The 26,351-nt window shown below is 41.1% G+C and overlaps 1 protein-coding gene across 5 annotated transcripts in view; it reads right to left on the bottom strand.

Moving 5' to 3' along the window:
* Positions 1–26,351, bottom strand: part of PLPPR1 (phospholipid phosphatase related 1) — a 306,862-nt gene that overhangs the window by 51,265 nt on the left and 229,246 nt on the right. The window contains exon 1 of one of the 5 annotated variants that reach the window (XM_047701118.1): positions 19,880–19,954. The exons of the other annotated variants lie outside the window; for them this stretch is intronic. The gene's annotated coding sequence lies outside the window, so the exon portion shown is untranslated. Of the gene's footprint in view, positions 1–19,879; positions 19,955–26,351 lie in introns of those variants that run through there. 5 annotated transcript variants of the gene reach the window in all.

The following is a 26,351-nucleotide window of genomic DNA, read 5'->3' as shown; positions in this document are numbered from 1 at the left end:
GAGAAGGTAAGAGGTAGATGGAAGCAGTGTATAAATGGTCTCTATGGTCTAAAACTCTACAATCCTACTACCTCCTTTGTTAAAGTAAACTAAGTTGATTTGAGTGCTAGTCTCAAGCTTCTCAGCAGAAGCATTGTAAGTCAGCAGACAATTACTGAATACCAACTATGTGTTAAACCTATTAGCTAGTGGTAGGAATGTAGGAAGGAAAGAGTTCTTCATTTTACCAGGATATGAGCAAGTGGCCAAATGATAGGTGTTTAACACTGGTTAGTTGTTATAATTGGCGGACAGATGGATGGGTGGACGGATGGAAGGATAAATGTGTGGAAGGATGGAAGGGAGGATGGATGGATGTTATGATGAAATCAAGAACAGAATATTAACTATGACAGACATAGGATGAGACAGGGAAGGATTGTGTCAGCAGTGATGTCCGAGCTGGTTATATGGTATTATAGAAGTTTATGGCCTTTGGAGCTTAAAGACCCAGATGTAGTATTAAATGCACCATTTGCTACCTGTATGGCTTCAGGTAATATATAAAATCTCTCTGAATCTCAGTTCCTTCATATGTAAAATGGATATAGTAATGATATAAAACACATAAATGTGAAAAGTAATATATGTAAAAAATACTGTTTTAACTCATGGCTTACAAGGTACTTGCTTTATAAAGGGGAGTTCTTGGCCATCCTCAGCCTTCCCAAAACAGAATAAACAACAGAACCTGTTATCTGGAAAACCTAAAATCAATTACATAAAATCAATTGGCCAATCAGAAACTCAACAAAATTTAAACTGTTACCCAGCATATCAATATGCAGGGGGCCTACAGTCCTGTAGGAGAAGGGTAGGCAAACAAAATCCTGGTCTGCTTACTTCTCAAAGATGACACAGAAGATTGGAGAAAGTAGAGAGAAACTGTGTTCAACCTCTTCTTAGTTGAGAACCAAAGGGAGGTGGCACTGGAAGCCATCATATTCTCATGATACAAAAGAGGATCAAAAAGGAGCGGGGACCATAATTTGGAGATGAAGACCTAACTTTTGGTGTTTGTTCTGTCACTGACTTTGTAATCCTAGATGCATGGCTCTAGCTTCTCTAATCCTCTGACCTGCATGAGAGGAAATACCCTAATGGGAATGAGACAACATGAGAAATGGGATCAAATGAGAAGACCTGGAGAAACTCTTTGCAGATGGCAAAGGATTATCCAATATATAAAGGACCTTATAATATTATACATACTATGCAAATATATAATAAATGATTAAGTCAGCAAAAATAAATCAGGCCAATATAAGAGATAAACAGTCAAAACTAGGCTTAAGAGGTACAAATGTTTATATTACTGAGATTTCCTTCAGTTTGAACATACTGATGCCCATAGCCTAATTCTGCTTTATGCCAAAGGATGGTGACTTTAAGCCTGGGAGAGGCTGAACCAAGATCAATCCTCACTCTTCTTTCTCTTCATTTTATTGCAGCAGGCAGAATTCTTTTTTTTTCTTTTTTTTTTTAAAGATTTTATTTATTTATTTGACAGAGAGAGAGATCACAAGTAGACAGAGAGGCAGGCAGAGAGAGGGGAAGGGAAGCAGACTCCCTGCTGAGCAGAGAGCCCGATGCGAGACTCGATCCCAGGACCCTGAGATCATGACCTGAGCCAAAGGCAGCGGCTTAACCCACTGAGCCACCCAGGCGCCCTGCAGCAGGCAGAATTCTGATGAGACTTCTGCACCCTAGTGTTCATGCTTGGTATGATCCTCTTTGTGTGGGTAAGACCTATGAATATAACGGAATGCTATTCCTTGATTATGGTATATTATATAGCAAAGGTGTAGGAACTATAATGATGTGATTAAGGTCCCTGATTAACGTTAGGTTAATAAAAGAGAGAGATTATCCTGGGCAGGCCTGACCTACTAACCACTTGAGACCTTTAAATGAAATTATGAGATTTGAAGCAGTAGAAACACCTTGTTGGCAAACTACCATATTGTGGAGAGGTCCATGTAGCCAGGAACGATGGGCTGACTCTAGGGACTGAGGGTCTCAGCCCTACAGGAACTGAATTCTGCCAGCAACTAGTAAGCTTGAAAGAAGACCCTAGGCCTCAGATGAGATTACAGTCCCAGCTGACACCTTGACACCTTGACACCTTGAGCAGAAGACCCCCCACTAACTCACACACAGACTCTAACCCACAGAAAGCACAAGATAAGTTTGTGTGTTTTTAAGTGGCTATGTGTGTGGCAATTTGTTAAATAACACAGAAAAATAAAATAAGGGGGGAAGCTCTCTAGTAACCACTATGAACAGGTCAGCCCCATGGGGGATGTTCTAGCAGATGAGCAGAATTGAAGCTTTTATGCTTTCACTGAATCTCCTTCATAAACCCCAGAACCTGGAGCTGCCTTTCTTCTGCTAAGGCAGAAGTTCCTGAGCTTCTCCACACCAGGGTCCTCTAAGTATTTTCCTCCTATGGGCCCTAAAATTGAAATATGTTGTTTATTTAATAGATTGCATATATTTACTCTGGAGTAATTAATTTGATTTCTAATTTTAATTAAGTAATTGCTCTTGAATTAAATATAAGTGCAGAGATTCTGACTGGTATGAAATGAACAGAGTAACCAAATCAATTTGTGATTTTATCTCAAACCAGAAAAAACAGACACTTTGGTTATTCCTTTGAGGCTTAACATGGATAAATGTATATTTCACTTCTACTCAAGCTTTTTGAAAGACAGAAAATATCTCACTGCCCCTAACAGTTGACATCATTCCCTGGCTAGAGAGAACTCGACTAAGAGTAGATACTTGGCTCAAGGTAGGCCTATGAACTTCTCTCTTAAGAATTAGAAGTGACAGTCACAGACTCTGTGTGTCTTTGTTGACCACTTGAACTCAGGACATAGAAGTCCTGGAGCTACAGTGCTGCCTTGTGTGGCTGTCTGCATGTGGGAGACCTGTGAGAGTTAATGGAGAGTTCTACATAGAGAAGAATGAAGTGCAAAGTCAAGAGTCCATAAGGCCTGGAGAGAATGGATAATTTTGCTTTTGATGGTTTTTTAGTTTCTTATTTTAGTTTATGCTGTGGCCAGTCTATGCCTCCTGAGTTTCATAGGATTCACTTAAATCCTTATTAAAAATTTTGTTTTCAGCCTCCCATAGAGCAATGGGTTTTCTGTTATGGGAAAGTTACAGAGTTTGGAGTTACAGGACTCCAAAGAGTCATGGCCAAAACAACCTACCCTGTTGTGAAAGGAATGGAGCTTCTGCTCCAAGGTCACAAATATTTTTGGATTCAACTGTCTCAGTTCCTGACTTTGTTATAGGAATGAGCACCATTGGGTAAGCTACAAGAAATAAGAAGTGGCTATTAGAATGCCAGTCTTTAAATACGGAAGGCATTACTTTCCTCTTGTGGGAGAAGGGGAGAATGGTGCAGAAATGAGAAGAAATTATGAGTTTTCGGTGTGTCATCTACTCCAATCAAAAACACTGAAGAAAATCTTTGGAAATATGATTGTTCAAGCATCAATAGAGTGAGCCCTTCTCAAAGGAATGAAGGCTTAGGTCATTTTGGACAGTCGAGCATATGAAGCAGACTTATTAACCGAATAAGTATGTCTAAGGGAGTGTGAGTGGAAGTAGGGGAAGAAAATCTTATTAATCTGTGAGGATGAGGACTTCTTAATTTTTAAAGAGCCAATTGAAGAAACTACATTCATACTATAATTTCAAAAGGAAAAGTAATTTTCTTGCCATCTTTAAAGCTTCTCTCATTAATAATCAACAGAAGTTTTTGGTAAAAGAGATATGGATTTGATCAGCAGGCATAGCCACTGTAGGAGCAAAACCTGGTGTCACAGGTGTATGCACGCCCCCAGGATCTGAATCACCATCATGGCAGCCTTTGCTTTCTCAGTGAGCACGGACTTGGCCTTGGGGAGACTGGGTTGACATTCGGCCTAGAGAATAGCTTTCTAATTTGTCCTAACTAATCATCTTGAGTCTTGGACCTCCTCTTAAGAAAAAAGAGGACTTTTTTTCTTACTTCCTTTGGTCTATCCATACCATAATAACATCAAAATCCTAATGTATGATGTTTCAAGTAATGGTAACTTACTTAGGGGCTTCAACAACAGAATCCATTTAATCTCAGGAAAATAGGGTAGGATTTAAGCCCAACAAAAGAAATTTGCCCAGACATTATGGATCTTTCTATAATAGGATTGGGTTCTATGGGTCTTCATGGTAGATTCTGATTCTGTACTTTATATTCAGGGATGGAGGCATGGAATATGTTTTTCATCATTAGGACTACTTTGATGCAGGGTGTTAGGTGCAGAGGGCTTTATAAAGAACCCAGAAGTGGATGGACAGTACACACCAAAACTCCTGAAATTGTTCTGGAAGTCCTCCTTGACTACCTCTGCAGTGGGATGAGATTGCTCCTGTGCAGATCTCATACGATCCCAACACTTAGGACACTGCATGGTCATCCTCTGTTTCCCTGTGTCTCCCGCCACCAAGCAGTGAGGCCCTAAGGGAAAGGTAGCCCCAGCTTAGCACAGGGACATAATAGGTATTTAAAAGATGTCACTTGACTGAATGGATAAAATTCTACAGTTGGTTTTACTCATAGCAACCCTGTCATTTGTTCAAGGAACATATCACCTGAATCTGTTTGGGATGGTTTATTAGTATATTGGTTAAAACTAAGTTTTAGATATAAATCAATGTGCTCGGAACAGTGATCTCTGGTATGGAAGATGTTAATAAGTACTTCGGAAAGACGGAGGAAGGGCAAGAGATCTGTGGTCAAATAAAGTTGTAATTACTTTGCTCTAAAAAAAAGATTTTCATGGACTTTTTGTTTTTATGGTTTTAAAAGGATGACAGAGATATAATAAGTTGCTACTTAAATATTGAAATCATACTGTAATCTGTAACATCTTAAATAAAATCACACAATTTTTTTTAAATAAAAAAATTATTGTGAATTCCTGTTTGTTATTTAAATTCTGGATCTACTTTGGAAAAAAGGCACTGGAAAATGATTTTATGATGTTAAATCAGAATAGAAACAAGACACTAACACTGAATTTTCTGCATATTATGTAAAACAAATATTGAAGATTCCAACTAGGAAAAAAAAACAACTAAGGAAAGTAGAGCTTCCTATGTTTGCTTTCAAATAATTTTAAACCAAAATACTTAAGATACCATTTTAATTTCCCTACCAGAAAGGAACATGATTCTTCTTTCTCCATATGCAATGCTAAGTTACTTGGGAATTAGGCAAATGAGAAGAAAAGGAAAAACACTCTTAAATCAACCAGTTTGTTTTTCTTTCTAATTAAAACAGGTAAATCTCAACATGGCAAAAGATTTATAGGTTTTCATTTCCTTTAAAAATTACTGGGTAGGGATTTTCCTTGTCTCCGTTAAAATTAATGAATAAATTGCCTCTAACAGAGTGCCTCTCCCAAAGACATTACAAGATCTTGCATAAACGAACACAGACTTGAATCTTCCCTCAAACTCCTGGTGGCTGTCAGATCGCACACAGGTGCTCCGGGCTGCACCTGTTTCACTCTGGCTGCATCTCAGTGAAGCCACTTATCCTAGTGAAAGCAATCAGGTGAGCATCTAGGTTCATCTAGCTTACCAGATGCTTCCCATCATGGAGAAATGTTTTGCATTGATGGAAATGTTCTATATCTGTACTCCCAATATGTTAGCCACTTAGGGATATGTGGCTATCAAACCCTTGAGATATGGTGACTGCAACTGAAGAACAGAACTTAAAAATTTTATCTCATCTTAATTTATTTAAATTTAATACCTATTCATGGCTAGTGGCTGCATATTGATAGTATGTGATGGCTATGCATTAGCATGGTGGTACCATTAATCAAGCATAAATCTGAACCTTTAAAAAATTATAAAACACTCTAATTCATAAGGGTATAAATTGAAAAATGTGTCATCAACGTTTTACTCACTAGAAATTAATCATTGTTAATATATGACGTGTATTTATTCTTTTACATGTTTTCTTTCTCTCCAGGGATATAAACATACACACTCATAAGTAGATTAAAAAATATATGAAGTAGAACCACACTACACATGCTGTTCCACAACCTGTATTTCTCTTAACATTTTTTTTTAAGATTTTATTTATTTATTTGACAGAGAGAGATCACAAGTAGGCAGAGAGGCAGGCAGAGAGAGAGGAGGAAGCAGGCTCCCCGCTGAGCAGAGAGCCCAATGCAGGGCTCGATCTCAGGACCCTGAGATCATGACCTGAGCCGAAGGCAGAGGCTTTAACCCACGGAGCCACCCAGGCACCCCATCTTTTAACATGTTTTGACCACCTTTCTATATTGGTACATAGAGGACTTTATAGTTACACAAGCCAGTAGGTTCCCTTCTTTGCTCAGTCTCATTTTTGTCATTTGTAATCAAGGAGTTCTGATTAACACAGGCATGTCCAGGGACTAGATTCACCTTCTGGGTTATTGGATTGGGCGTATCAAGGGCCCTATCTATCTGAGAATAAAAGAAGTAGGTGCGAACTCCAAAGAGGAGAGCGCTAGATTCCAGGCAGAGGAAGTTAACATTTTATCATAGACTCAAAAGGAAATACCAAGGGTTTTGAGCAGGGAAGTAGCACCATCAAGCCTGTCATTGAAGAGAGTGACCTTGGTAGTAATCTGTCTTAGATGGGAGCACAGGCCCTTGACAGAGAAACCAGTGGTTTCTGAGGGGAATAGGGCAACAGTCTAGAAAAGGCAGTGAGGAGCAAGGACAGCACTTACCCTATCTTCAAGTAAAATAGCACAAAGGGTGTGGGAGATAAAGCAAAGCTACCAGGAGGGCTCTAGAGAAGCAGTATAATTAAGAGGCCAAGTTCATAGTAAGAGGAAGGCACTGTTCAGACAAGGTTAAGAAGGTGAGGGACCTTAGTGGTAACACATGTGGGAGTTTTACATTTCATAGGGCAGCAGCTTAGGGGTGGAGGATGGTGGGAGACTGGATCAATTAGCGTTGTGTGGAGCTGTATGGAGCACGAGAGAGATGACCTAAAGTCCTTGTTCCTGAACTGTGTTAATACAGACGAGGACAAAGGGTGCGACAGAATTAGCTCCAAGGTTCTGGGCAGCAGGTTAGTGGGCCTGTGTGGAGGAGGGAGGAGAGACAGAGCTCTTTCACGTTGTGTTGTGAATTAACAAAATAGAAATCCTTTGGTGCTAGTGTAGGAATGTGACCTTTAAAATTTTTTCTTATGGTGAAATGTTTCCTAAGTTGTGGCAGTTCAGCACTAGGTATCCCCCGGCAGCATGGATTCTACCTTTATTACAATAAATATGTGTTGATTATCTACTGTTATTCTATGCATGAAAAAGGATGGAGAGAAAGAAAAGCAGTCATCTCTAGGAAACATTAAGTCCTCAAATGCATTTATGCCTGTTATCTAGCAGGTGATAGGAGAGAGCTGGAAGTTTTAAAATGTTTTCTTGCTTTTTGTAATTCCAGAAGGTGTATCTTCTACTCTGTCTAGAGCACAAGGGCCATATATCCACTTCTCCAAGTACTCCTAGGCTGGATATCTGTGGCTCAGAAATGCCTGTACCATTTTTATGACCTCTACACTAATAAACTATCGGAGAATGAGATAAATATAGGACCAATGCCTTCATTGTTCAGTGTGCAGAAAACCTAAACCTATCCCTCACACCCAACCAGGCTTCTTTTTCCATTGTGTTTTTAAAGAAATGAGGCAAAAAATAGTAGTTTGAAGTCATCAGAATTAGAAATGACCAACACATACCAAATGTGCCATGCTGCACAATGGTAACAGACAGCCCTGGTAATTCTTGGGACTCTCCTGTTGAACCCAGTTGAGTCTCCAATAATTTTCCACATGGTACTCCAGATAGTTGTTACCAATTGACTAGAATTAGGCTACCCCTGATGATATAAGGAATACCACCTTTTCAGGTATACGAAGTGGGTCCTGAAATCAGATTGATACCAGCAGGTTTTCAGGATATGCTTGAATGAATCCTGTGTTCTTGCAAAGTACTCCACATTCCTAAGAAAGAGAACTTTGGTTCCAAAGTATCCTCTTCAGAGAAGAACATGAGAAGTAATCTAGGATGGGGAATTGCCAGACATTTGCTCATCAATGGCTTACTTTGATCTTGGAGGAAGGCAGTAGCTTTAGTAAAGGTGGCTACCTCTTGCTTCAGGTAAGGCTCCAATATTATCAGCTGACCACGTTACTCTATCATGGAATTTGGCATGGAAATTAACACAATCATGGTGATTCTACTACATTCAGAGCATCAAGTGGAGCAAACATTCCTTCTCCCAATCTTAGGTTAAGTTGTCCCTAAGTGCATTCCATTAGGAAGAGGTTATTATACCCCCCACTTCTCTACTATCTTAAGACCACCTCTCATTTTGACCCTTGGCCTGGAAGAGGCTTTCTTCACCTTGTCTTTGGAAGGACTGTCCAACTGTGTGGTCAACCACATTCGCGGTAGAACAAAATATTGTTCTACCTGGGAGATCATGAAAAAGCTCAGAGTTTGGAGTTATTTGAACAGTTTCATTTAGAGGAGCAGAAACTGAACAGATACAGCATTTTTGTTATGTTCTGTCTAAATTGAACGAAGATAAGAACAGGCATTAGCTGCTTAGAGATTTGAATTAGTGGAACAATTATTCTAATACACATGATAGCAGAAAGGCTCTCAGAGCCCATAATCTCCGGATTCTTATGAAAAACTGTCACTCTCTGGATATCCATGCTTGACTGGAGGTTCTGCAAAGTAATCTAAGCCTTCTTTTCTCACTTTCATCCTTTTGGATTGGTTTTTGTTTCTTTGAAAACAATTGTTCCATTTTGAAACTTTCTGAACATGGCACAAGGCATAATATGTATCATTTAGCACTCTAAATACTCTGCCATTATACTAGGGTTCTTATGACTGAGCATGCCTTGTCAATGGAAATTTATTCAATGAAATGTGAAATTACTTTAGAAGACATATTTAGAGCATTGATTTAAGCCAGGCATGTTGAGCTGAAAAGGTTCAGGGAGTAAGTTATATTCTACATAGTTAATAATCATTCATCACGGGTACCTTTTCATTCTTGACTGTGGCTTCTGCCTTTTGACCTCTGGCAAAGGTCACCAGAGGGCAGGGAATCCAGTATGGAAAATATCATTCCAAGGGTGTCTTCACATTTATATGTCATCTTTAATGTCACAACTATCATAACTAGGGTATGTGGTCAAGGTGCTGGTCCAAGCCCCATCAACTGACACTTTATCTCACATCATTACTCTCTTACTGTCTCTACAACAGATACTGAAAACTGTTAGTATTGCTGTATGAGCTAACCTAGGCTGAGTTCAAGTCCTTCCTGGGTACAGGCTCCTTTATTTTCTATGAAGGAGGGGAAGAACTCTATTTCCTGGGAATCAGGAAAAAAAATATTTTTAGCTAGATATGTTTAAGAACAGGTTATATTCACCCAACATGTTCAAAGGCTTAGAGGTATGAAGGATAGAATAGCAACAATCATGCCACTGTAATCCCTAAAAAATGTTCCTATGAGTACCCTGGTTCTGGAAAAAATATTGTTCTACCTGGGAGATCATGAAAAAGCAGCGCACCAGACTAAGATCCTGGTATGTGGTTGATGCTATGCATGCATGTTCAGTAAATGGATGAAAGGGCAGAGCCACAAGATCCAGACACCAGCCAGCGGGGTGCCAATACACAGACCACTGAGCCTATGGCCCATGTTCTCTCAAGTGCCTCCTGACAACCATACAACAAGCCATACTCTAAATTGCCAGGCAGTAAATCTAAACCGCATTAGAAACTGAAAACACTTTTCCTCATAAATACCTCTTTAGTTTCTCTTTCCTGATGATGGCTATAAAACTCCTTTTCTCAGACATTATAGATGAAGGAGGAGTGGAAGTTAAGTACCTAGTTATGTTCTGCAAGTCTGAAGGAGGAGGAGAAAAAGTGTTGGAGTTGCCTTTGTGTTGCTCTTCCCTGTGTTTTTTTCTCTCTTGTTGGAGTATATCTAAGAATGGAAAGGTTGAGTTTAGTTGGACGTGAACTCCAGAACTCATGAAAGCAGAATTCAAAAGATTCTGAGACTGACCTGGCAATGGGTCTAATGCACGAGAACCTAAAAAAAGAAATTGGCCTGGATGGTTAAAATTCTCAAAAATGAAGTTCTAATTATTCAGAAGAGGAGGAGAAACAACTTGAAAGAAATTCGTTGGGTTGTTATGGGGAGCTTTTGTTGAGACCAAATTTTTCTTTGTTGTTGAGACTGGATATATAAAAGATTAAAGGGAATAGAGCTGAGATCAACATAAGACAGTGGACCTCTTCAATAGTGTGTTCACACTTCTCAAATCCAAAGTAAATTGTGGCTAACAAAAATGCTACAGTTATATTTGGTGCAATAAGAAAAAATGCTAATATGATGTTAATGGAAGATATGGAGAAAGCAGAATTCTCCAGTATTTATTGGACGTCTATATTCCCTGTGTAGAAGAAAGATCTTTAGATTTATAAAGTTAGAATAGCATTTATCCCAAATCTAAGCAGTGATCAAAGAAAGAACAGAGTTGCTTTAAATTGGTGTATATATGCTTTATAAGAGAAATCACATCCAGGAAACCAAAAATTTGCAAATGAGAGAGTTTTTTTTTTTTTTTAAAGATTTTATTTATTTATTTATTTGACAGACAGAGACCACAAGTAGGCAGAGAAGCAGGCGGAGTGGGGGGGGGGGCGGGGAAGCAGGCTCCCTGCCGAACAGTGAGTCCAATGTGGGGCTCAATCCCAGGACCCTGTTATCATGACCTGAACTGAAGGCAGAGGCTTTAACCCACTGAGCCACCCAGGCACCCCACAAATGAGAGTTTTAAGAAACTATTGAGAAGAGAAAGAGGAAGGTTGGAGATGGGCAAACATATTTCCCAATTTCTAAAAGGGAAGTATACAGTATTAAAAGCATTACTGATGATGACGATTGGATTTCACATTTATTTTGGGCATGATTGCAGAATGGATGTCACAGGCAGGGCAACTTTCCTTGCTCTTAGAAGAGGAAGCATTGATCTTTGAGCCAGGATGGGTTCAACGTGAATCACTTCATCTTATGTTTCATTTTTTTAATGGAGTACAAGATTGGCAGAGTAGGGAGATGGGTTATTTGTGGTCCATTTAGATTGCATCCAGGAATCTGGCAAAAGGTGACTTAGAGAACCATGTGGACAAGATAGAAACGTAGACTGGGTGACAGGTATACTGAATATTGGGTGAACTCAATGTGATTTTATTAATGAATCAGTAGTAATAGTAATGGGGAAATCCAGGTGTGTGCATTTCTCAGTCTCATGTCAATGAGTTAGAAGTCAGCTTTATCAAATCTCTAGCTGATGTGAACCGTGGAAGGATAGCATATATACTGAAAGACAAAATCAGAATCCAGAAACTTCTCAACAGTCTGGAATGAAAGACTGAATGCAACTTAAAGACATTTCATAGATATAACAGAAGCCCTAACACCTGGGCCTAAAATATTCTGTTCCTTAAATATTGGCTGGTGGTGAGGAGAGGGGCATCAATGTAAAGGAACAAGACTTGGGGGAGAATCCTGTTCACTCTCAGATGTTAACTAATTTGTGTTTCTTGGAAATGCTACTCTCCATTACTTTTCCTCTTTCCGACTCTTGAACCTCTCCATCTTCACTGTTTCTGAGCACATCTTAAACATTTAAAATAAAACAAAGCACAAAGCACAAATTAAAACTCTCCCTGGATTTTATTTCTGCCTTGAGCCCACTCTTTCACTTTCCCACACTGCAAAGCTACTCATGGGTTAACTTCATCTACTCTCATTAAGTCATCAGTGACCTCCTAATTGAAAAATTTGTTAAACATTTTTCAATCTTCAGTTTATGTGATGCCTCAGCAGGATTTGATACTCCTGGTTACATTTTTGTTCTTGAACTTTTCTCTTCCCTTGGCTTCCTTTCTTTTGTGGTTAATTTCCTAGTCTCAGAATTCCGTCTTTTCTCAACTCTCCTCATGCACACATCCCATTCTACCATTAATTCTGTGCTTTCTTTTCACCGTCTGTGCTAGGTAAAATCTCACATCCTCCCAGGGTTTCAACTGTCTCTTGTATGTTGAAACCTTTATTTCTTGTATGAACCCCTTTCTTGAGCTCTAGACTTCACTTTTTTTTTTTTAGGATTTTTATTTTATTTATTTGACAGACAGAGATCAGAAGTAGGCAGAAAGGCAGGCAGAGAGAGAGGGGGAAGCAGGCTCCCTGCCGAGCAGAGAGCCCAATGTGGGGCTCGATCCCAGGGTCATGATCTCAGGGTGAAGGCAGAGGCCTAACCTACTGAGCCACCCAGGCGCCCCTAGACTTTACGTTCTACTGAACTTCTCCCATGGCTTCAATCACCACCTGTATTTAATTATTCACAGATATGTATTTCTAGCAGAGTTTGTTGAACTCCAGACCTTTATTTCTAAATCCACACTCAACAGCTTCCTCTAGATGCTTTTTAGCCATCTCCTACTCAAGATTTTCGATATTAATCATTACCCACCCTCCTCTCTGGAAACCTCCTCTTACGGTATTTTCTTCTCTGAAAATTGTGCCCCCACAACCATAAAGTCACGTAAGCCAGAAAATGAAGACTTGTCCCTGATTTTTTCTGCTTTCCTTTTAAAAGATCTTTTTATTTATTTATTTATTTATTTATTTATTTAAGAGAGTAAGCATGCAGGAGCGGGGGGTGCAGAAGGAGAGGGAGAGAAAGAATCCCAAGCAGCCTCCGTGCACAGAACCCAGCAAAAAGATGGATCCCACGACCCTGAGATCATGACCTGAGCGGAAATCAAGAGTCCGACGCTTAACTGCCTGAGACACCCAGGCACCCGTCTTCCTGTTACTTTCTATTTCACATTAAGACAGACTCCCAGTCATACCTCCACTAAATACTTTCTTAAAAATACAAGTCTGTTGATTTCCTTTTTCAAGGGGATCAAAATCCCAACTCCTTAGCATGCCACCCAAGATCCTGATGAGCCGAGGCTCAGTCTACTGTGGCTTTCCAATCTCATCTCAAAGCTCTTCCCTAGAAGTAGCTAAAGAACTAAGCATACATTTCTACTAAAAGTAGGTTACCTACATTTGTCTTTTTTTTTTTTTTTTTTACTATCTTTGTGCCTATTCATACGTTTTACCTTTTGCTTCAATTGTTCTTTCTTCCATTTCTTGGCCTGATGAATTTCCTTAAGGCATAATGCCTTGTTTTCTCTCCTAGCAGCATTTGAAACTTTCCCTTCCATATTCACATAAAGCCTCATTTTCTTATTACAGTGCCTAACACAGAGCAGTAATCACTTGTTTTGCATGACAATCTTCACCACTAGACTGTGAGCTCCACAAGGACGTGACTAAATTTCTGTAGCCCCAGCACTTAGCATAGTTCCTGGAACACAGTGAACACTAAAATCATGTTTACTTAATAAATTAGGTCAATGTGCACGAATACTGCCGTGTCACGTTCATAAAAGTCTGTTCTCCCCCTGCTCTATTAACAGTTCCAGAATTTACGGACAGGGAGAGTTCTGCTTTTCTCTGGGCTGATCAGTCGACGTTTAGAATATTCTGCTCTGAAGCTCCCCTTAAATTGAGGCAGATATAAAGTAAAAAAACATTAAAGAAGAGCCATAAGGACTCTGACATCACGTTGAAGGAACGGTGATTGATAAATGGAAAATATTTGTGTGAGGTATCATGGAGTGAAAAAAAAATTAACAGTAGTGCAGCAGGAAGGGACTAAGGATAAGCCACACACAGCAGATGACTTGCTGTTTCTCTCATTGAAAGGTGGAGTCCAATTCTCCCTGTGGAGGCGGTTTGTGTGACCAAATGGCATGGGATGAAAGGGATGCTGCAAAACTTCTAAAACTAGGTCAGAGGAAACCTTGAAGCTCCACTTTGGTCTCCGAGATCATTTAATCTTGGGGTGCTCCCGCTGTAAATTCAGTCACCGTGCTGCGAGAAGCCCAAGGCACGTAGGTGCTCTATTCCAGAGCGCCAGCGGAGCTCCTGGGGGACGGCCCGCTTCAGCTGCCATCAATTAGTGAACCGTCGCGAACACCCACACAGCCTGCAGATAAATGCAGCCTTGGCCAACATCAAACTGGACGCAGCAAAAGAAATCTAAGGCAGGACCAGACAGCCAGACCCTTTTCTAACTCCTGATCCACCAACTGGAGTACAAAGTAACACTGCTCTTAACCATTAAATTTGGAGTTTCAAATGATTAACATGGCACGGTTGGTTACACAGCAACGGACACGTAAAACAGCAGCTACAAATATGGACTGACTGGAGACGGATTCGGTAACAATAAACCACTGTGGCAAAACCAGAGATGTACTAAGCCAGATCTCTCCCTTCAAGAAAGGAACTTGCTGACCAGCTGCAAGGAAGGCAGCTGGCTGGCAGCCTCCAGCTGTTAGCTCCTTCTGTTTTACCTCACATTCCGAGCGGTCTTCCTTTTTTCAGGGCAGCCCCAGCCAATGACAAGCAAGGCAATGCTAGTCAAGGCCATGCCAAGTTCTTTTCGAAGTTTCTCTAGTCAACAGCTAAACAAGATGTGTTTCAAACATCTAGCCACTTTGTCCAACTGGGGACTCCTTAAATGAACAAACGTTGCACTAGAGCTCCCCAGTGGCTGGTAGAGATCTCCTTTGGTCTGTACCATGGACTGTTACCTCCACCTGCCCAATACTGCCCCACGCACTTTTCACAGATGTTACTCCCCAGTGAACCTTTTGCACTCCTATTCCAATTGTGTCTGCTTCTCAGAGAACATAGATGTAAAACCATCCTGCATTATCTTAAGAAAATTACAATATCAAAGAGCAACTCTTAAGACTTAACTGGGAACAAGACCAGTTAACAAATATGGCTGCTGGTTCTTGGCTTAAGGTCATTCTTTGCCTTACTATTTTAAGTAAAACACGGCAATGGCCTTGGTGACAGGCCACATAGACAGCAAAATTAAGATTGCAAATAAAAGTAGGGGAGGAGTGGATTACACAGAGAGCAGCAAGAGTCTTGATTTTGCATCTGCCTGAAGAGAAATGGCAGAACTCATGGAATGATAAGCACTTCATGAAGATCCAACTGGCCTCATGAGACATTTGCTGATTAAAAAACCTCCGTCCAGGTTCTCTCTTTTCTCAACCTTGTCAGCAATCCTCCTCTGACACTGTTTGCTTAAGACCATGTGAGCTGAACAGGAAGGTCGAACAATTTTCAGGAGTTCATAAAGGAGCCCTGAGGTTGAATTTTTGTGGCAACATTCAAATCATACTTTTACAGAAACAGCACTTGGTTCCTGTCCCTTTACTAAGATCATAGACAGCCATTTTTAAAGTGTATATGTTGTAACCATGAAAAGTCCGTGTGTGTGTGTGTCTGTGTGAAAGAGAGAGAGAGAGAAACTAATAATTAGGACATCATTTGAAAATCGGAATTTTATATCCTTCTGGCTTTTGGTCCTAAGTCCTTATCCCCTTGGTTTCACATTTACAGAATTTTGCCTCTTCTCTGAAAGTTTATAGTGCTCTTCCTGGGGAAGAGAGGAATGCCAGGAGACGGGCATGATCTTTCTGTCCAAATATTTGAATAATTAATAGGAATTAGATTTGTTATAGCAAAAATTGTTACAGCAGCCAAAGGGTAGAAATTGGCCTAATATTTGGAAGCAGAACAGAAAAAATTTTGCATGATCTTTTTGTCAGAACTGGTCAAAGGTGCAGTGGGTTGCTCTGATAGCTGATGTGTTCTCTATTTTTAGGAGAAACCAAGCAATTACTTGATGGAGATGACATCAGATAGGATGCAAGTAAATCTGGAGCATTAAGCTTTTAAAGTCTCTTTATATTAGAAATTCTATAAATACTGAAGAAACAGAAAGACAATATAAAGGCATTCTAAGGGACTTTTCCCATTAAAGACAAATATAATGTAACAGGAATTACATTACCATAATCAAATGTTAGTTCTGGTTCTCATTTTGTCAGGTATAAAGCTCCGCTGATACCTTTAAAATTGTTTTTCTAATAAAGCCAGCCAAGCATGAAATAACTTCTAGCTGCTTTAGTAAAGACTAATAGAGGAAATTACCCTAATGAGAGGCTAATAAAGCAGACTAGGGTGACCCTAGAAGCATATGCCCTTTTCAGACAGGGCTGGGGAATACCACGCCTGTTTAAGAGGGGCGGTGAGGTTCTCATTTTTCTAAAGAAAGGTTCTGGGAAATTTATCACTAGGGGGCATTGGTGTTCTATCAGCAGGAGAACTTGACTCGGGGACTAAGTGCACTTGGTAATTGGTAGCACTTGAAAACGATCAACAAATCAAAGCAGATAGGAAACTACTTTCTCAGAAAATGTTGTCTGTCTCTGTCCACAGAGAAATGTTGTCTCTTCTAAATGAAACTTAAGGAAATAAAAGTACAGCATGTACCTATTTGGTTTTTCCAAGATAAATGAAAAATGCTGGAGGCCTGAAATAAAAATTTTCGAGAGAGAAAAAATCTCGCAGCAGCTGCGGAGTCCGCATTTCCGTGTCCTGGCAAATGAGAGGAGAGCTCAATTTGCATCATGGTGCAAAGCCTCCCTAATGCTTCTAGCTTCCAGGTTGCTGGAATGAGAGTGAAATCAGACAGTTCTCTCTGTGTTAGAAACTCCTCGGATGCAACAAACACTGGTCTGTTTTTCTCTCTTCCCTTCCTCTGGTGAGGGCAAAGGCACACAATCGTGAAAGGAACTGGGGAAGAAAGGGAGAATATGTGGATTTGGAAGGCACTTCTGTGAGATAAAGAGCTGCACTTCCTCACTCTGGAAAACACACAAGCCCCGAAATTTGTCAGGGAGATAAAGATGATTAAATACCAATAAAAATAAACGCAAAATTTCCACATCTGCCATGACAGAAATTCATAATTACTTATGAATGATTACATTATTTTTTTAAAGTTTTTTTCTATTGGTTTGAGAGAGAGAGAGCATGATCAGGGGGAGGGGCAGAAGGGGAAGTGCCTGGCATGGGGCTCGATCCCAGAACCTCAGCATCGTGACTTGAGCCGAAGGCAACTGCTTACCAACTGAGCCACCCAGGCATACCAGATGATTACAGTTTATAGAAAATTTTGATATCCCAGCCTTTTTACTCTCTATCCTCAAAAATACTGTTAGAGGTCTATCTTACAAGTTAGAATTCTGGGACTTACAATTTGAGACACAGGGAACAACACAAGGAAGGCTATATCAAAACACACATACACACACATACTCATAGGTTTCTCTGATTTGATTCAAGTCTATTAGATGCATGAGAAGTCTGTCTGATTCCCACCCACCCTTAAGGCTCATCCAGATTATTACTTTCATTTACTTTACACACTGATGAAGTCCCTTTTAGGTAAGTGGCAAACACGGGTTAGGTACCCCTCTACGAAACTTGCCTTGATCTCTGGAACAATTACTCAACCTCTGCAACATGAATTTCTAGTTGGGTGAAATTTTTCTCAGCTTAATAGGATAGTCCTTCTCCCTGCTCCCTACAGCAATAGGAGGGAAAACAACACTATTCTCTTAACAACATTTGAATCAACAGCAAGCAGAGTTCACTTACAAAAATAGGATACACTTAGATGTTTCTGTATAACATGAGTTTAGTTACTGTGGTGACATAAATGAATCTTAAACTTCTCAGAGGGAAGAATTCCTTGAGTAATAACTCAAGAAAATTTGACTTTTGTACTGACATTTTCAAAGCAATTGAATGAATTTGGAAGAAAAAAGTCAACAAGATTGCCTTGCAATAAGAAAGAATTTTGATTAGACCAAAACAATCAAAAACAATCAAATAAGACATCTTAAAGCGATGGAAGAGGGGAGGGAGGGTGGGGTGTTGGGCAAAATGGGTGAAGAGGAGCCAGAGGCATAGGCTTCCATTTATGGAATGAACAGAATAAGTCACAGGAATCAAAGGCACCGCACAGGGAAGATAGTCAATGATACGTAAGAACGATGTATCAGGATGGATGGCAGCTACACCTGTGGTGAATTACATAATATATAACTTGTGGAATCACTATGTTGTACACCTGAAGCTAATGTAACATGTGTCAACTATACTAAAAAAAAAAAAGAAAGTTTCTTAGGTAAGTGATTAGTTTCTTATTGCTCTTGAACTAAATTACCACAAACTGAGTAGCTTAAAATAAAAGACAAGAACACAGGCCAACAGGGGAGCCTGAGTGGCTCAGCCAGGTAAGCTTCTGTCATGGGCTCTGGTCATGATCCTGGCGTCCTCGGATTGGGCCCCAAGTCAGGTTTTCTGCTATGTGGGGAGCCTGCTTCCCCCTCTCCCTCTGCCCCTCCCCCTGCTTGTACACTCTCAATAAATACAATCTTTTTTTTTTTTAAGATTTTTATTTATTTATTTGACAGAGAGAAAGTGATCACAAGTAGGCAGAGCAGCAGGCAGAGAGAGATGGGGAAGCAGGCTCCCTGCTGGGCAGAGAGCCTGATGTGGGGCTTGATCCCAGGACTCTGAGATCATGACCTGAGCCAAAGGCAGAGGCTTAACCCACTGAGCCACCCAGGTGCCCCTCAAATAAATACAATCTTAAAAAAAAAAAAAAAAAAAGGACACAACAATGTGGAATCCTGTTTGGGGGCAGGAAAAAAACAAAACTAAAAAAAAAAAGTCTCGGTTGATAGCAGGAGACTTAGGTTATAGATGGCCCCCAAGCAATCCATGGCCTTTTCCAACTCCCTACAAATTCTTTGTGTAAGTGCCATTTTCTGTTCCCTTATTCCCTCCTCCTATTCTCCTAATGGCCTCAACAGCAAAAGGATAGAATGTCAGGGTAGCCATTGCGGAGAGAGAGGTAGTGAAAGCTTTCCTGAAGCAGCAGCTCTGGCCTGGGAGCTGGACAGTTCAATTCCCTGCTCTGCTGCAAACCAGCCTGTCAATGTGGGCAAATTGCCCAGCTTCACCCAGTCTCAGCAAAATGCGGAAAATAATTTCTAATACAACAGAAGAAAATATCAGGCAGGAAGCCAAGGAAAATTCTGACCGTTGACAGCTAGGTCTCTTCCCCCAATCCTCCTTTTTATTAAATAGATCCATAATTAGGTAAACCCTAAAAGGCTGAGACTATAGCGGAATTTACAGGGAAAATTGAGAACAGAGAGTGGCTAGTTAAAAAAAAACAAACAACAAAAAACAAAAACTCCTTGAAAAACACATTTAAAAAAAAAAGCGGTATTTTGCCTTGTTTTTGAATTACATGCCTTTGTGTTTGGGGGTGGTGACTTTTTGAATGGAGCTGGTAAACAGCTTCCGTTTCACCTACCAAGGGTTTTGAATCTGTTAGGAGAGTGAGAAGGTATAAGGGAAATCAAGATGGGGCCTCATTACTTCTAGAGACTGGGTTAGGGGATGTGGCCTAGACAGATCTTTTTTTTTTTTTTTAAGAGTTTATTTATTTATTTGAGAAATGGAGATCCCAAGTAGGCAGAGCAGCAGGCAGAGAGAGGGGGAAGCAGGCTCCCTGCTGAGCAGAGAGCTCGACATGGGACTCGATCCCAGGACCCTGAGATCATGACCTGAGCAGAAGTCAGAGGCTTAACCCACTGAGCCACCCAGGTGCCCCCTAGACAGATCTCTTAACTGGAACCACAGAAGTAAATGGACTTTCCTAGTCAGTCATAAACAGTGCTAGAAAACCACCGTCCTTCTTCACACAGAAAGAACGGACTAGAATACTTGCTTCTTGTGATGTCTGGCTCCCACAGGGAAGAAAGGAAGAAGCAGAGGCACACATGCCCAGTCCTCCCAAACTTGCCAGTGACACAGTCTTTCCACCCCAGGGGAGGGCCAACTGAAAGGGTGGAGAAAGGCCAGGGTTTAGACCCTCCCTGGTATCTCTCCACAGGAAAGGAAATACCAGGAGTGTGAAATGTGCTTCTGAGCACATAAATCACCTCAGTTCATTCTCATTCTGCAGAATGAATTGAATTTTACAATAATGAAATGTATTATAAGTAACACAACTCTGCATCCATATCCTGAATGCTGAAACAGACCATATTTCATCGCCCTGATGAATACATCCCTGTTTTGTTCTGGAATGGCTTGAAATGAGATGTGAGTTGTCTGGATTTCCCTTCCCTTTATTAAACCTTTTAATGCATTTGATTTCCAGAGATGGTTGGATCGTTTCCAGGGGAGGGAGGGGAGAAGTATGTACGCATCTGTAATGATCTCTGACAGTGTGATACGGAGCACTGATTTTTACAACAGTAGCCAGAATTACAGTAATTAGAGAAAATATCCACATCTTTATAAACAGGGTGTTAACTGATTCAAAAGGAACTTAATGAGAACTTACAAGAGGAAGTGCGCTTTTGCCACCGAGTATTAAACATTAATTAAAGTCAGAAGGCAATAGTCAAATTGCCTCTCCACTTCAGTCACTTGGCAAAGCGCAGAAATTGGAGAGGTTTCAGAATCTGCTGACTTTGCTGGCTGTGACCCTCCAATGGGTTCTCTAAATTTATGGCCAGTTTTGATGAATTTTACTTCCTGTTAAAGATTTTGTTAAGGTCTAATTGCAGAGGCTGAGAGATAAAAGCTTTCAAATGCATGGCATTTTAGAGTTAGGCATCTTATTTTTAAAAGGTATTTTTTAATTTATTATTTTTATTTTTTTATAAACATAGAATGTATTATTAGCCCCAAGGGTACAGGTACCCTCCCCAATGTCCATAACCCCACCACCCTCTCCCTACCCCCCTTCCCCCAGCAACCCTCAGTTCGTTTTGTGAGATTAAAAGTTAAAAGGTATTTTTAAATGCTCTTTTTTATTATAAGGACAAGTAGGAGAAGCCATATATGAAACAATATGATCCCAAACTATGATATAAAACATGCATAGAAAATACTGGAAAGACATACATCAAATTATTAGCAGTGGATTTCTTTGAATGATTGAACAATGGAAGATTTTTTTCTTCTTTTCTGCATTTTATAGGCATTGCTTTTATAAATGGAAAAATAAAAGGAGCTTTAACCTCTAAAGGTCTGCTTATTCTTAAGGAAGAACTAATCAGTGCCCCCCAAATTGCTTGTAAGGCACTTATACTATCTAGAAAATAATAAATACAGGTAACATTTAAATTTCGCACTGCACTTTTTTGACTAAATAATCACAAATACACTCTATTTTCATTTCAATATAAAATTATGCTTAAGAACTTGCATATCATTGTGGCTTTGATCCAGTATCAAACTTCTGATCCAGTAACAAAGAAAAATCTCTGCAAACAGACTTAATCATTTTTCATTCGGAATTAAGAACTGGCTGATTCTGACAAGGCAGGTCATGGACATGGCCAGTTTGGTCACCTGAATCTCTCTGGGGGTTGCAGCTCAAAACATTTTATATCGATTCCTGGGTAAATAATACAGTGATTCAGAGGGGGGGAGCATTCTTCATTTGCTTCTTCCAGCTCATGTATTTCTACTTCTCTCCTCCAAGCTGTATTAACTTCCTATTGTTTCTTCCCAGTCAACTAACTCTCTTCAATAATGGTTTTGCTTACACTCCCCAGTAGGCTGGACCTCTCGGCTTAGCACGTGTGGGGACATGCTTTCACACAGCATCAAGCAAAGTGCCCTGAAAACACTAGGCGTTCTCCTTGAGTTTGCTGAATTGACCCAGGTTGAAAGAAAAAGCAGTGACAACATTGGAAATCTAGAAACCTCTGCTGTTTAAAGAACTCCGGGCTCTCCTGTTTTCATTAGGTCAAATGAAGGATGCACAGGGTTTGTGTTTTGTGGGTTTTTTTTTTTAAATCTAATAAAATTATGTGCAGCCTGAGCTGCTGGACCACATATTGTTCTGAAACTCTTGAAGAAAAATGCTACAGGAAAAACCACAGCTCACACTACAGCATAATACATGGATTTACTGATGGTTTCCCACATGCTCGCATCTGTGCTGGGTCCTGGGGGAATGCACTGAAGAGTAAGGCACGAACCTGACATTTAATGAGCTCGCAGTCTAGCAGGGGAGACAGTCCTGTACACAAATAATTATAATGCAGAGGGTCAAGTGCAATTACTGACACACTCACAAGATACAGCAGTAGCCCAGGGGAGGGTATGTGGTCAGGAAAACCTTCACAGAGCAGACAAAAAACCTCCACCATACCACAAACCTTCTCAGGGACAAATCATTAGCTTTGAAGTTGGGCCTTTTTATACACTGAAAAACACGTGGGTAGGATATCGGTTGTTGAGGCAAATGTAATAGCCACACTTTGATAAAAATTTGAAGACAAACATAGCAGGTAAAAATCTTGCTATGAACTCATGTATTAAAAAAAAGAAAGCCTTTTAATTTGATTTTTAAGTCAATTTCCAGCTGGGTTTGAGCCACCTTTACACTGGGCCACAAGAAGTTTATTCTGCCATAATTACTGGGACTCCCCTGCAGGATCTGAACAGCATATCAGAGAGGCCCCTGGGTGTCGGTCTCTACCAGTGGTCCTGAAATCGTTGGTATCAAGCTCACGCACTTCCTCTGGTTCCAGGGGCTCCTGCTTCTGAGCCACAATCAGGGCACAGGCAGCTTTGCTGGGACTCAGAGCCCCAGGGCTCAACCCTAGCCTTCTATGGTGTCCCATATGGTTGTCACCTTTGAATCTTGCCACCTTACAGAATTTCTGTCACCCAGCCAGACACAGATCTCATTAATTGAAAGATCCACCTATTTTGTTTCTCTTCTCTCGTTTGGGGGGATATGCCTCCTTCTCTCTCCCTCCTGTTCCTCGGGGACACCTGCATTTTCCCCCTGTCCCCAGGGCTCCTAGGATAATCACTTTGAGGAGTATAAGCTCTCATCAAGGACAAGAAAAGTCAGTAAGTTTAAGTAACTTTTGCTGTTGTTCCTGACTTATATCCCTGGGATTAAAAAGTACACTGACCCCTGGTCACTTGCTTGGCATTGAAACAGAATAGAGGATGTGTGGAAAGGGGGAAATAAACACCCACACATAAAAACAAATTAATATCTCAATATATTGTTCTGCCACAGAGGTGACATTTTGCCAGGAAGTCCACCACTGGAGAAAGCTACTATGGCACCTGCCCAGAGCACAAGCAGTTGAGCCATCAGGTCAGAGAGCAAACTCAGGAAAAGAGGCTATCAAAGATGAAAAGCAGCCATGGGCTCTTTGTTCTTGGAGAAAGAGCACTAAACTTGGGGTCAGGAGACAAGGGGGCAGGTCCTCCTTCTCTCACTAAACTTACCGAGTGACCCTGGGCAAGGGACTTGATCTCTCTGGGCCTCAGTTTCTCCAGCTGCAAAATAAATAGTATCGATGGGTCGATTCGAAGGGTCCATTCCAGCACCAATATTTGTATCTGGTTTGGTATAACAGGAGTGGATTCTACCATTTTTACAAAAGCATCTTAATAATCACCAAACTGGCTCTAGTATTTAACACTTTGAAGTCTTAGCATTTAGCTTCGCAGATGCAGGGGACCGCAGGAGACTCATGCTAAGTGAGGGGATCCGACCTCTCCAAAACCGGATGTGGCACATGAGATGGGGTGTGACAGATGGTTGTGTCCGAGCATCTCACGCACGCTGGCTGCTGTGGGGCCTTCTCTGATTGCTCAGTCCCAGCTATCTGCACCGTAGACTCCTTCTTCACGGTCAGCCGCACAGGCACATTTTGCAATTGGGATGGGAAGTGCTAGGAACTTGGGAATGTGTGGGTGAGTCCTTGTGTGGTTGTGGTCTGGCTCCTGCTTTGGTTGAGCTGTGTGGGACCAGAATGAACAAACGGGCCCTGCCCGGCGACGTGAGGCATGGCCCTCCTTAGCTCTGTCTGTGGTGCTTTCTATTTTCCAGAAGCTGCAGTGTGAGCAATGACCATATTATCTCTCCACAGACGGCCTGTAAGGAATTGACTTAATGATTCTTTTCCCTTAAGAAGGAATCACTGGTAAAACTCATTCCTCAAATGACCGATTCCTGAACAGGCACAAATTCAGGCCCAACATGCTAAAGAGTCTTTTATGTCCAACAACCTTCTCTACAAATGCCCACACTGGGCCATCTATAGACGCTTGGAAAGAGCACACAGTGCATTCTCTCACCCCAAGTAAAGCCACCACCACCAGGATGCCCTCTCTCAAAGACTCAGTCAACAGAGGCCCGAACACCAGTAGCTTTGGGTTCAGTGAGCAGAGAAAAAAAAACATTCAGTCATCCAAACAACAGCTTTATTATATTCCCCCATTATGGACCGAAAGGAATGTTCAAAACTCAACCGTGGATCGTATCTTTCTGGGTGTGGTCTTGGAATGTTTTTCTAGCAGAACCTTTTATACCATTGTTGGTGATAACCATCAACAAGAGCAAAGACACTCACCCCCTGACTTGTAAGGAAAATTCTTTTTGCAGAATGTTTCCATTTTCTTCAGCTTCTTACACTGTCAATTGTCAGAGGCTAAAGCACAGTGGCATTCCTCACAGCTGCCCCTCTAGGGAGGTGAGAGGCTTTGTGATTCCATCTTTATAAGGTGGGGGATGTGCAGGCCCAGATATTCAGACCCAGCCAGGAACTCCAGCACATTAACAGGAAACAGGAGAGGAACTTGGACAGGGGTTTCGTCTTGAACATAGCTTATTGAGAAGTTTTAAAAAATACAATCTGAAAACTGACAATTTGTTGTCTACAGTGATGAAGTACAGGTTGGTTATATAAAATTAGATACTATATGTATAGGTTTCACATCCATATTCATATGTCATTTTCTTTAAATTGATGGACTCTAGCTAACTAGGCATTTCATTTTATACTGGAATTGTCATGTCATCATTTCCCAGGGGACCTTAAGTTACCCCAAATTACAGCATAATTTTTCCTAACCAGTGTCTTCAGCGCATTTCCTAATACTCTCAGGTGGCAGGTCAGGTAGAAAATAGTCTCCAGCCTCCTTTCGCTGGCCCACTTGTTGGGTTGGACATCCAAAGCCCTAAGGCCCTGGTCCTTTGCTTGGAACTTAGCGTTGTAGGTCCTTGTTGGCTGCAGGTGAATGACTCTCTGTCAGAAGCCTAGCTCTCTGCAGAACCCAATTCGAGGGCTCCTGCTCTGGGCTATCGGCAGAGCAAGCCAAATCATGTATGACTGCCCAAACTCTCGGAGACATATACTGGGGAAGCGGCTACTTACGTCTGTGCCATCCTAACCGTATATTATGAATCACAGGCAAAGGACTCAGCTTAACTCACACCCTTCAAAGGTTTCCATGGCTTTCAGGTGGCAGGTATGAGGTACATTGAGACTGAGTTGGGGGAGGTTATTTTGATCCATTTTGGTACAGCTCAAAACCACACTCTTGCCAGGGCTCAAAGAAATCCACACACTACCCTGTCAGGAGACGAGCAAGCACAACTTTTTGCCTAAGTTGGCTTTTTAAGACAAACACTCTTCCTGTTTGTTCTATTCTGGACCATGGAATTTGAATTTTAGCAAAACCGATGCTCCTGGGTATTGGTGTGCCATCTTTCTCTAACAGGAATCCCCCGAGGGCAGGGCAACCTGGGGGCAGAGCTGAAGTGCTTTGTAAGGGGACTGCCACACAGACCGCACGCTCGGCCTCCTTCTCAAGAGCTGCTTGGATCCCCACATCCCTGCAGGGCTGCCCCAGCTGCTGCTGATCCCTCTGGGGACTTGGTGTCACTGCCTGAAGCCACTCACTGCACTTCAGCTGGAGAACCTGCCTCACCCCGGCTGTGCTTGCTCTGGCTTTATATGTTGGTGCTAATTTCCCAGGCGCTGTCTGTACCGCTCTGATGGCTACAGACCTTCACATTACACAAGGGGTTTGTCTTTCCCATTTTCTCTATTTCCCTCTTCCTTTTACTCCTTTGTGAGGGAAAAAAAGAGAAAGGTTTTATATTCACTTTCTATAAAAAGGATTGAGGATACTTCTTGATAAATAGATTCTCAATAAATATATATTTCTTGACTGAACTTAGGGGGTTCACTTTTGGAGACAACCACAGGCTTGGGAATGAAACGTGTGCCAGTTTGTACCCATGTTTTATTTCTTATAGGTGACAGGAATTTGGGCAAGCTACTTTACCTCTC

The sequence above is a fragment of the Lutra lutra genome, chromosome 13, assembly GCF_902655055.1.
Source record: "Lutra lutra chromosome 13, mLutLut1.2, whole genome shotgun sequence".
Lineage (NCBI taxonomy): Eukaryota > Metazoa > Chordata > Mammalia > Carnivora > Mustelidae > Lutra > Lutra lutra.
The sequence above is the reverse complement of the archived record's forward strand: the minus strand, read 5'-3'. Positions and strand labels throughout refer to the sequence as shown.